The 12,216-nt window shown below is 39.5% G+C and overlaps 1 long non-coding RNA gene across 1 annotated transcript; it reads left to right on the plus strand.

The window, feature by feature from the left end:
- Window positions 1–542: 542 nt before the first annotated feature.
- LOC308402838 lies at window positions 543–3,601 on the plus strand. Its single transcript, XR_013972817.1, has 4 exons — window positions 543–1,301; window positions 1,669–1,810; window positions 2,172–2,259; window positions 2,847–3,601. It is a non-coding gene; the product is annotated as an uncharacterized lncRNA (long non-coding RNA).
- Window positions 3,602–12,216: the final 8,615 nt, after the last annotated feature.

Here is a 12,216-nt window from a genome sequence, read left to right on the forward strand (position 1 = left end):
TTGGTTATCTCTTAAACATGTTCATACATTAACTCTTTGAGGTCATTGATCGTGAATGACCCTTACTGCAGCCCTAACTGTAATCCTATATCTGAAGACAAGCAAAGAGGGCTCTTTTTTTAATATTCTGCATATTCTGAGACCCAGCTCCCTAAACAGAAGTGTCTGTCATATATAATTTTACCTATAAATTTTACATCTCAAAGTAATGGAAGGAAAGGGAAAATGTCTTTTCAATCTGAAAGAAGCATCAGCAATTTAAAAAAATAATAATTCTCATGATGTTAGTGGCTCTATGCTGCAGTCAAATCTTTGTGAGGACCCCAGGTCGGGCTGTTTATTGATAAGCAAGGCCAAAAGAAGCACAGGTAAACAACTGATGACGGCAGCAAAAAAAAACAAAAAAACATTGCGTCACACTTCATATGACTTGTGAAAAATAATTGAACATCCAATTGAACACTGGATGTTTGCAGTTAAATCAAAATGTACCAAGGAATGCACATTGTTGGTTCAGGAATCTTTAAGGTACACTGAAAAAAAGGGACTGGCCATCTCTTGGATTTATGTAAGCATCTTGCATGTATTTAACACAATTGCCTCATGTTTTAAAGATAAATGTAACTATATAGTGTAAAAACTACATGATATGCAGAAAGGGTGTATTAAATTGTTCATATCATGTTCAGGTGAAGTAAGTCAATAAGATAGCAACGTTAAATCTCGTGAAACCACGCGTGATTTCATCTCGCGGGCTTTGGATCGTGGTTTAAAAAATGCATCCATCTCAGTCAAGTCGAGCAGCCAACTCTACGTTTTTTGGTATGTCTTGATTTTTTGAATTAATGTTTACCATATTTCAGCCAAATGTAGTTAAACGTCTAGAGTGCCGCCATGTAACATGCTAAAAAAGAGCCGTTAGCTTATTTGCTGTTTTATCTGTTGTCAAAGAATTGGCGCTTTTTCATTTGAATTTGTCTTTGGCACAAGAGCCGTAATATCACATTAAACCTAATTACGAGGCACTCATAACATAATTTGGTTTTCTGTGTGAATAGATTTGCCAACTGACTCTTCAGTTACATTGTGTATTTACTGCACCGTGGTGTTAGTGAGATTTTGGACATTGAACAGCTTTAGCTAATATCATCAGTGGCATTATGCTAGCTTACATCCCTACCCTTCCTGCCCTCACCTGCTGTCCTTTTGTTTTTGTTTTTTTTTGCTGCACATTGAGAGATTACCTCTATTCTGCATTTCACCAGGAGTCAGCTGATGGATTGTGGGTTCAAGGTGTTATGGTAAGAAAGTATATTCTATTTTCGCTTAAGGTTTCTGTAACTTAATTATAATAGGTTTTTTATAATTATTAGGTGCATGCATACTCAAATAGACCACCCTATTAATACAACTGAGAAATCCAAAATCTGCCATAGGTTTAACCTGTATGTATTGTCAGAAAGGTGATTACTGGACTCACATTAATGCACACTTGAACTAAAATGAGGTTGTAACTTGTGGGTTCTTGGGTTGCAAATCAGAAACAAACATCTTTGGATTTTTTTAATCCCATAAGATCTGGAAACACAGTTTTTATTCAACAAAACATTACTGATTAACCAAGCACAGTGCCTGCTGTTATTTCAAAATAATTTTATGTCATTTTAGATGAAATGCAGCATTCCAGTGCATCCCAACCTTGCCTTTACAGTCAAGGTTTCTGACGGAGCTGAGTTTCTCTCTGACAGTCTGCTGAAAGTGTTTGGGGGAACAGGGCACAAAGCTAAAGGATGTAGCTGCCATGATGACAGTAAGAACTTTAAAATTCTTTAACTACAAAGTGTATATGTATTGCATTAGGTCAGTAAAAGATTTTTATGCTGCATCCATTGAAACAGTCAACTATTACCCGTGAGTACTGATTCCACCGAAAGGATGCCATAATTTTCGTTATGCATTTACTGGCCCACTGAGAAAAATTTATCTTTTTAAAAAAATAAATGTTCTGGAAACTATATATCCATAAAGTTGATGTCAAACAGGAACTTTTGATATTTCTTTGTAGATGCTGGTGTTGCATGTTGACTGGTTTAAGTTTTTGTCTGGGATCATTTTCTTCTGTGCTACTGAAAAGTTCACAAATCTCTGTTTTCTTTGTTATAATACTTTAGGATGACATTAATGCTCGAAGGGAGTCTCATCAAAGTGCTCCGCATCTGTGTGAAAGACAATTGCAACATCTTGGTGCAGGAGTTCATGGTGAGTGTTTTATGAGTAGATTGTGGCTTTGCAACATTTAAAAATGCATTTAGTTATCCACTTGATCCTCATTGGACTGGTTAGGACCAGTAGTCCTCTTTAATAATTTGAAGTTCACATGAGGCCTGGTAGCGAACTCGGCCGCCCCCCCTTGAGGCCCCACCCCCTTATATTAGGGGTCACATCAGTGTGAAAAAACTTTAAATTTGTCATTCTAGTGAACAAAGGAAAATCCCACCAATATTTACATTAGGTTTTGTTTGAAAAAAAAAAAAGACCAACAGCTAACCAAATTGTGGGGCTGAAAGTCTAAATTCTAACATCTTCTGAGTGACATAACCTGGATTTCTGATGGGCCGGTGTCTTTCTAACAAAAACTAATGTAAAGCATTTGAAATTATTATGTTTTTCACTCTGTCTTAGAAACTCTGTTAGACCATGAATGGCAGCATGGCAGGCAACTCTTTGGCTATAGCTATTTACTATGTTGCTTGCATTGGTTTAAATTACTCTAACATTAGAACTGGTAGATTCAAAAGAGATGAGTTTAAAAAGGAATCTTAAAGAAATGTTTTGTGTTTAACCAGGACTTGACTGAGGCCACTGCACAGATTGAGAAAACCACAATGAACATCTGTCTCCAGAGGATGCACCAGGCAATGACTTTTCTGATGTTGGCATCATCATCGAGGGTATAGTAGTTCTTCAAGATCTGGATAACGTGACCTTTGCAGTAGCCATGCTGTTTGGACCTTTTTTATTCCTTCAATATGAGTTACCCATCACAACTCTGCTACACTTTTGAGGTGATTCAAAGGGTGGTAATGGAGTTGGATGCAACTCAGCTCTCAAGAAAAACTCACAACTAAGACAAAACTGCTCCTGCAAGGAAAGCTCACTGTTATGCATGCAAGCTGATCAGCTCTAGGTGAGAGGACATTTAAATCTCACACTTGTTCTGCTGCATTTTTGAAGCTCAATTCCAGGAACAGATCGCAGGGTTCATTTTTATATACTCTGCAACTGCCATGAGGACGAGCCGTTTTTCTTGTTGTTGTTTGTTTTTCCTTTTGCTCTGTACAGCATTTTGGCAGCATTTTTAAAATTCTCTTTGTATTTTTTCTTTCTTTTACTAGTGAAGAGATGTAGCATGAACAGTTATGCAGTCTAAATATCCCATATGGGTCGTGTGAAATGGTATTTTCAGCTTCATTCAGTTGAAGTAAAGAACGTTGAATATTTCTAAGTGTGCTGTTTTGAACCAAGATGTCACAGTATGATCAGTGCTGTAATTTTTGACAGTCACTGTATCAATGTTATTTTTGCATCTCTTGAATAAAGGTTTTGACCTGCAAGTGCTAATTTCTTTAGTTATTGATGGTAAAATGGGTAATGTTAATAGGAAGGTGTTTGCCAATTCAGTAACCTAATTTAATGTTAATGGAAACTAACATTACCTCAAATTGTTTAGTTATAATTGTTGTTTAACTGAATCTTGACGTCAGAGGCCTTAAATAGAATGTTTTGATTTGTTCTTTCCCAACATTTTTCAAAAGAAACAGTCTAATTTCTTTGCTGTGATTGATTCCAGAGAACACGGAAGAACTGACATTATTTAACTGTTGATTTATGTAGATTCAGTGGAGGAGTAATGTCAGTTTAATTCTTTACCTACTGTCAATGCAGTGAAATTAGACATTTTGTTTTGAAAGGTTACTGGTGGATGCCAGCAACCATCTTGGAAGAGAACAATACAATCTGTTATAAGGCCTCCATTTGAAAATTGTGTATTTGATACTAGAATATAATAGCAAAATGTAATTTGAAGATAACATGTAGCATTTAAGTGACCAAGTAGTATTGGGTAAAAGTTATTGAATGGTGTTGGGATAAAGTGAGAAAATTGTGAAGGATTAAAATATTTCAAGAGCTCAAATTACTTCATCAAAACATGTTTAAGTCACATTTTATCAACACAAATTGCACAGGTTTATTGAACATGAATAAATTGTGTTAATTTAACTCAATTGTTTAAGTTGCTGCCAAAGCAAAACATCTGTGTGCAACAAATGTCCACCATTGAATTAAGTAAATCCAACAACATATTTTTTTCAGTGTAGATGTAATGTTTATAAAGCTGCAGTCTTACATACCTCGCTGCACCGTCTCTCCTCTTATCCTGTCCTGTCATATGACATAGAAACTGAACATTTAACAGTATTTCCTGAACATCCTATGTTGCCTGACCATCTTTCAGTAATGGATTACAATGCAGATTCATGCCCCAGTCTGGATTTGGGAGACAGATGCATTATTCCTACTTTTAAGATTAATCTAAAAAACTTTCCTTTTTGCTAAAGCATATCGTTAGAGCTGGATCAAGAGAGCCTGAGCCATCCTTTAGCTGTTGGGAGACTTCCCATGATGCACTGACCATTTCTTCTACACTCACCTATTTTCACTCCCTGTAGGTTTATTTATTATTTATATTCTAATATGTCTGGTTCTGCTGGAGGTTTGTCCCTGTAAAAGTTTTTTCCTTCCCAATGTGAAAATATGAGATGACTGATGATGGAAAATAAAAATAAACAAATAAAGCTGAACTGAACTGATCATCTTTCAGTAGTTGGTCTGGTACCTCTCCACCCCATGATGTCACCTAATTATTTACATGTAACTTACTAGTTGAACACAAAAGGCCTACGAGGTTCTTTTTGTCAGGAAATCATAGAAAATTGTGTAACTCTGGAAATGCTGGATGTGGGTCCTTGTTTCTGTTTTAGCTTTCACATAGCTGTTTCAGAAGTGAAGCATTTAGTCTGTAAAGTATTACTTATTATTCAAATTAACCAGATACTCTTTGCCAGTCCTGTCTCAAATTCAAATCCTTCTCATGTGTTCTTAGAGCGACTTCCATTATAAATAGACTTAGTGTATTTACACTTGTGGGATGCTTTGAAAGCCCTCTGTGCTGTATTATATTACACAAGCAATTATCCAGCATCCAGGTCAAAGCCAAACGCAGGATTCAATGAGTTTTCTGAGATTTTCTGAGATTACAAAACAGATGGAAACAGTGCAATTTGTTTGTACATATAAAATATGTAGTATTCTGTATGTCCTTTATATTCAATCAGATACAGAATTGGGCAACAGCATCAATCTGTAAATACAGTAAAAACTATCCACTGTATTAAATGTTGCTTTACTAAAAATGTTCATCATTGGGACTCTCGTCCCTAAAAACAATTCTCATATTTCTCCTGTGGTGTTGTTTTTGGCAGCAGTCTTTTTGGTTTTGGGGGTTACAAATGGGGCCTGCTTGGACTGAAATGACTCTGGCCTTTAAAGTAGATGCTCAGTCACATTGGGTTTGGGAGGTGGAATCCGTTTTCCCTGTGAAGACCTGTTTTACTCACCCTGTAAATGTTCACATAACTGCAATGCAGAATTATATCTTCCTACCAGCAGAAAATCAAAGAGGAAATTTTTTAGGATGTGTGAGAGGAGCTGGGAGAGTTGGGATGGTACATGTGTTTCTGATAAGAAAAAACACTTGCTTAAGTAAGAGCCTTGTCCACATGAAACCTCAGTGAAAGGAACAATTTATGTCTTCAATTACATTCAAAAGAACACAAGAACTGAAATGACGACAGATTTGCATATGAGGAATGTGCAGTCATGGTTTGGGATGTTCTTTTTGATGAATGAAGTTTGAAATATTCCTAGAAAACATTTCCAGCCATCCCAAACAGCCAAAACGTCCTCATGAAAAAACGTATTTGTGTGTGTGTGGTTTGATAATATAACAATATCCTCTATATGATAATTATAAATTAGAATGGCATAACATGTAAGCAAAAACATTTACACAAAAACTGGTCTAATGGCAAAGATAATTACTTTTGCAAAATAAAACGTCCTGTTCATTAAAGCTAGAAAAAAATGCAAGCAGAAACAGACTGGTCTTCCTTTAATGGTATGGCTGGATGCTGAACTGGCATTCAAAACAAAACAGAGTGTGATCAAAGGAGCTTGCAAAGAAAAGCATCTGGACTTCTTTAAGTCCCCAACACGACTCTGTGGCTCTTTGTAGGGCTTTTATTTTGTCACTCTTCACACACTCTTTTTTAGTGTTTCCTGCCTTGGCTCCGGTACTCCACCAGCAGCAGCTCCTCCATCCATGGCAGGAGCAGCCCCTCGCGCACCTCCTCCACCTCTGGCTGGTGAGCAGTGTTGGTCAAGTTACTTGATAAAAGTAATTAGTTACTAATTACTGATTACTTTACTGATTGCTTATTTTCAAGAGTAATTAGTTAGTCCAGTTAGCTGTGGGATAAGATATCAGCTCGCTTCAGAAAAGAAAATAGTTCTCCTTAACTGAAGATAATACCTTGTACTGTTTGTAGTATTAATCCTGTAACTGATGTATCGTCACGGTCCTGGGTCGGTGACCCAGTGTTTTGAGTTTTGTACTTTTACTTTTGATTTTATCATGGATTATGACTGCTTGTGTTTTGGTTTCTGTCCTAAGTATTTCTAGCTCCCTCCCTTCTAGCTCTTAGGTTTTGTTATTTGGTTTCCCGGTGTTAGCTCTGTGCCCTTCCATCCCACATATCAGATCTCTATGTTCTGTCTCCTCAGCCTCCGTTAAGTTTACGTGTCTAGAGTTCAGTCTGTGTGTTTCCTGTTTTACTTTAAAGGTCCGTGTCTCATGTCAGTGTTTCGGGTTTTGCTTCCCTTTGCTCTCGTCATGTCTGATTTCTTCCAGCTGCGCTCGCCTCCTGTGTCTCATCCCCCTCGTTCTTCCCCAGTGTATTTAAGCCCTGTGTTTCTCTGTGTCATTGTCGCATCCTCCCTCGTGCTGTGTGAGCGCTGCTGTGCCTCTGTGTGGAGTTTTAGGTTTTGTTTTCCAAGTCTAGTTTAGTTCTGCATCATTTCCCCGAGTCTGTTAATAAAGCTGCATTTTTCCGAGTTCATTCCCCTGTATTTTGGGTCCTCTTCCTGCCTGCACACAGCTGAATCGTGACAGGTTTACTGTAGAGCAATGCTGTTATTTGATCCACCAGAACATCAGCAACATGAGCTAAATGACTACTACACAGAACACATTTATGGTTTCAGCTTTACTTATCCAATCAGTGTTTAAAGCATACTCAGATGTATCCTATAATCCTACATAATTATCCTACATTGTACATCAAGCACTAGTAGTCACTTTCCAGCACTGCTTATCAGTGTGTAAATATAGACATGTTGCAAGACCTCACGCTTCATCCCACATGCCTGGCTTGCTTCCGCAAACCTCATGCCACTGACCTGCTTGCATCTCATGATGTTAGTATCTCTATGCTGCAGTCAAATATTTGTGCAGGCAGACGGTGTGCCAGAAGGTCCCCTGAGGACCCTGGGTTAGGCAGTTTATTGATAAGCAAGGCCAAAAGAAACACAGGTAAACAGCTGATGACGGCAGCAATGATGCAGTCAATTAGCCTGTCAGTCAGTCATCCTTTTCATTGATCTGCAAGTGAATGTTTCTCATAAATTTTGAGTGCTGTACTTTCAATTTCAAAGCAATCCACATCTTCAATGTACACAAATGACACCATTATATTTGCCACTGGCCAATTCTACTGTTGTAAGTGTATGAACTGATTGTTCATACATTTCATAAAAATAAGCTGTTCTAAATTCAATAACACTACAATAAAGACTGTGCTCTTCACAAATGTTCATCCTAATCCTTCATGGTACCTGCCTTAGTCCCTAGGGCCAAGCCAGGCACACCCCAAAAGCAATACATGAATACATGGGCCCACCCTCCTGTGGGCCCACTACTAGCAGGGGAGCGCTGGAAGGATTCGGTACTTTGTGATTCGGCCAGCAGTCAAGGACACAGGTCCTGCCAGTCCTCTCCCCAGATGACCTATGAAAAATGTAATGTAATGTAAATGTAATGTAAAAATGTAGGAGCTTGAGGGTCCTGCGCAGTATCTTAGCTGTTCCTAGGACTGATCTCTTCTGGACAGAGATCTCTGATGTTGTTCCTGGGATCTGCTGGAGCCACTCGCCTAGCTTGGGAGTCACCGCACATAGTGCTCCAACCCTATGACTGGCCGGGCTTGAGGGGAGGAAGCAGGACAAAAGACACACTGTGGAAGAGACCCAGAGATTAACAATAACTCATAAACGAATACAGAGATTTGTAAAAACACATAGTGGGTGACAAAAGCGAGCGAAAAATAAAAATATATTATCTGATTATGAATGTGTCTTTTTGTACACTGTGGAAAAAGCGAGTTAAGTTATGTTCTTGTGCTGCTGAAAGAGGTGAAATTTTGCTTTATTTAAAAAAAACTAACCCAAAACAAAAAAGCTTTAGAAGGTGAGAACTAAAAATCACATCAAACATGTTCTTTCAGAATGCTTTGTTGTCCAGACGGACCTCGATGCGTGCATATTTCTTTATCACACCTCCTTCCCTAATCACGTGCTCAAGTGAGCTCAGTGCTTTGGCCTCCCTGCTGCTCACACCTGGCTGGATGCCGGAGCCTTATTTTTTCTGCACAAGGTCAGTAATAACAAACATTGTACAACCAGTGCTCTCAAGTTTAAAACTCAGTGCGTTCATATTCACTGTGTACTATTAGGTATGCCAGCTGGGAATCACTGTTTAAAATGTGGTGTTCACAGAGACAGAGAAGTGTTTAGGAGACATACTTTTAAACTGGGAGCTTTATTTTAATTATTACAGGTTGTTTGTGCAACTTAAACCACAATCTTTAGCAATGTCCATGAGAACTTCTGGGGACAGCTCTCCATGATCTGTAGTCCAGTGTGTAAGGTGAAAAACAACAGATGAAACGCTGTAACCTGTGGGGCCCCTGTAGACTACCATCATCGTTGACAGTTTGATATCTGTCTATGACTGACAGGTTTTCAGTGGAAGACTCAACAGTTTCCAAGCCCAGAGTTTAAGATTGATAGGAATGCCTGCCATTTTTTTTCTGCATTAATGAGACTGTGCAACGTGAATTTGTTCCTCAGGGTGAAACTGTGGGCTTAATGTCCTGAATAGCTCAGCAGAAATGATGGGATTGTTCTGTGTGCCACTGTGGCCACAGACGTTTTCTGTCCAAACCAACACCATCTTCACTTCTCATATAAACTTTGTCCTCTTCCTGAAGCTTAATATAAAGAGAAAGCGACGTGAAAGGAAATCAATGTTAATTTGGTTAACATGAGAAAAACAAGACGATAACTAACTAAAAAGTATGATGAAATTAGACCTGAATACTTTGTAGAGATGAACACTGAAGGAAATATAACATTGCACACTTTGCTAAAATTACAGGGCATGAAATTGAATTTGCTGTGCATCATCTGTGAAATGCACACCTCAGTTATATTCAAGTGGGGAATGTCACACTTTCTTCAAGAAATGACACCAGTTTTTTACACCAAAGTTTGTTTAAAGGTGCAGGCAGATGTTTTTTGAGTTTATTTAATAGAAAACAAAAAGAATATTTTACTCGTACATATACATTTATATGAATACAAGTGGGGAGGGGAGTAGGTGGGTCATGTACACACCCATTTCCTGCACCCTGCCTGGCGCCAAGGTTGGCTGGTGATTGGGGGACTGGTTGTCTGCATCACTGCTGGCTATCATGGGGGGGCACATACCCGTCCACACTTCAGAGGGTGGGGCGGATGTGAATGGATGTGCGGTTTCTCTCTCTCTCTCTCTGTGTGTGTGTGTGTGTGTGTGTGTGTGTGTGTGTGTGTGTGTGTGTGTGTGTGTGTGTGTGTGTGTGTGTGTGTGAGGCTAGGTCTGTGCCTGGGGCTTGCTGGGCCTTGGTGGCTCTAGTGACTGGGCGTTGTGGCATGGTTAATTCAATTCAATGTTATTTATATAGCACCAAATGACAACAACAGTCGCCTCAAGGTGCTTTATATTGTAAGGTAGACCCGACAATAATACATGCAGAGAAAAACCCAACAATCAAATGACCCCTATGAGCAAGCACTTTGGCGACAGTGGGAAATACTGTAGGGAGTAGACCAGTAACCAGTAGGCTACTGGTCTACTCCCTTGGGGGTTGTAATCCGTCATTTGTTGGGGAGTCCGCTGAGTGTCTGGTGGATCTCGGGGGTTGGGAGTCTCGGGGCCCCCGTCTTCAGCTTGTGCTGGGGTGGCTGGCCTGGCCTCGCTGAGTCGGATGCCCGCTGCCTCTGATCCCCAGGTATTGGGGTGGGGTGGACATGTGGTTTTCATTGGGACATGTGGCCTCAGATCCTCAGCTCGCTTGGGTGCCATGGACGGCCGGGATCTGCTGGGTCTTTCCCTGTCTGCCTCTGACTCTTGGGGGTGGGGTGGGTGGGTGGGTGGGGGGGGGGGGGGGGGGGGGGCATGGTTGCAGTCCCCGACCCTCATTTTTTAAGAAGGTTTCATGACAAACGCTCGTATACAGACACTCACATCCTCTCTCTCTGTCGCTCTCTCACAGCAAAATTGTATTTTATGTTTGTGTACCTCCCTCTGCTTTGTCAGGTGTTGTGTATCGTTTAAGTGTACTTTGTTACAGATGCAGCAGCTGGAGGCCCAGTATGTCTGTTTGCTTCATCCTCACTTTCCCCTCCACCCAAATTGTTTCCTCTCTTATTTCTGTTCCTTTTTCTTTTATTCCTCAATGTTCTTCTCCCGTCTTGATGCATTCCCACAAATTTAGAATTAATTAGTTAAAAATACATACATCATTTTCATTTAGTGGGAAATTACTATTCTACACGCTTCTACATATTTAAAGGGATCGTATAATTATAGTTTGGGGAAAAAACAGGCTCTGTAATATATGTTATAGAGAAGTAAAGACAGTCAGAGTACTGTGAATGTTACAGATCTTTTTGAAATCATTTTTCCACACAGGAGGATAGTAGACTTCAGGGAGCAGGGGCTTCTCTTTAAGCGAGCTCCAAGTGTGTGTATGTGTGTAGATGTTTCCCTTATAGTTTTCCTTAGTCCCTCTGGGATATTCCCAGAACTAGGTTTGTTTTAAGCACTGCTAGGAGCCAAGTTACTGGCTCGCTCTTACACCATCTCTCTCTTTCTCTCTCAAACACATACAGATCAAGGCAGGATTTATCCCCCACTTTTTCTTACATAGCTGGTAGTGTGTGTTTCAGCTAATATTGCAATATGCCAAACCACTGAAGACCAAAATTCAGGATTTGTTGAGTACAGCGTAATGAAAAGTACGACTCCTATGACTAATACATAACAACAGCGGCTACTACTAACAGTCATAATCAGGTTAATAATGACATCATGCATTTTGCTTTACCACTAAAATAATTTGAATAGGTTGAGAAGCACAGTGACCTTTAAATCAGCGTGATTAGAGAACTCTAAGTGGTGATGGGAGCACTGGGGTCTGGTTACAGCTTGTGTCTGTGGATCAGGATATCATGGTGACATTACTTGCTGTTGAACTAGCTATAGAGTTTCACAGCACCACGTCATGACACTGTATAAGCATGCCAGCTATCATATTCACTGTGCCCACAGGGAAATAGAGACAATGGAAAAATCACTCAATGCCCTGGAACAATGGTTTTATTCATAGAGAGAAGGTCCTTATTAAGCAATGACACAACGACATACGAGGACTTGTGGTTTTTTACTGTTTTATGTGATTTTATGTGAACAGTTGCGTCTTTTGATTTCTTGTCTCCTCGCACTGCTCACTGACATTGAACCTTTGATGGCTTTAATTCGATTCAAAACAGAGCCTTGTTTCAGTTCCCAGAATCCCAGATATTTCCATTAACTCACTTACTGTTGAAACTGTGTCCATACAGATTAACACATACTGCTAAACTCAGAATTTTTACAATATGTACGGTTTTGCTCACTCATTTTTTCCCCCATTTGAAAACCAAATGGTATTTCCTGAC

This window comes from Rhamphochromis sp. 'chilingali' (genome assembly GCF_963969265.1).
Source record: "Rhamphochromis sp. 'chilingali' genome assembly, chromosome: 9".
Taxonomy (NCBI): Eukaryota; Metazoa; Chordata; class Actinopteri; order Cichliformes; family Cichlidae; genus Rhamphochromis; species Rhamphochromis sp. 'chilingali'.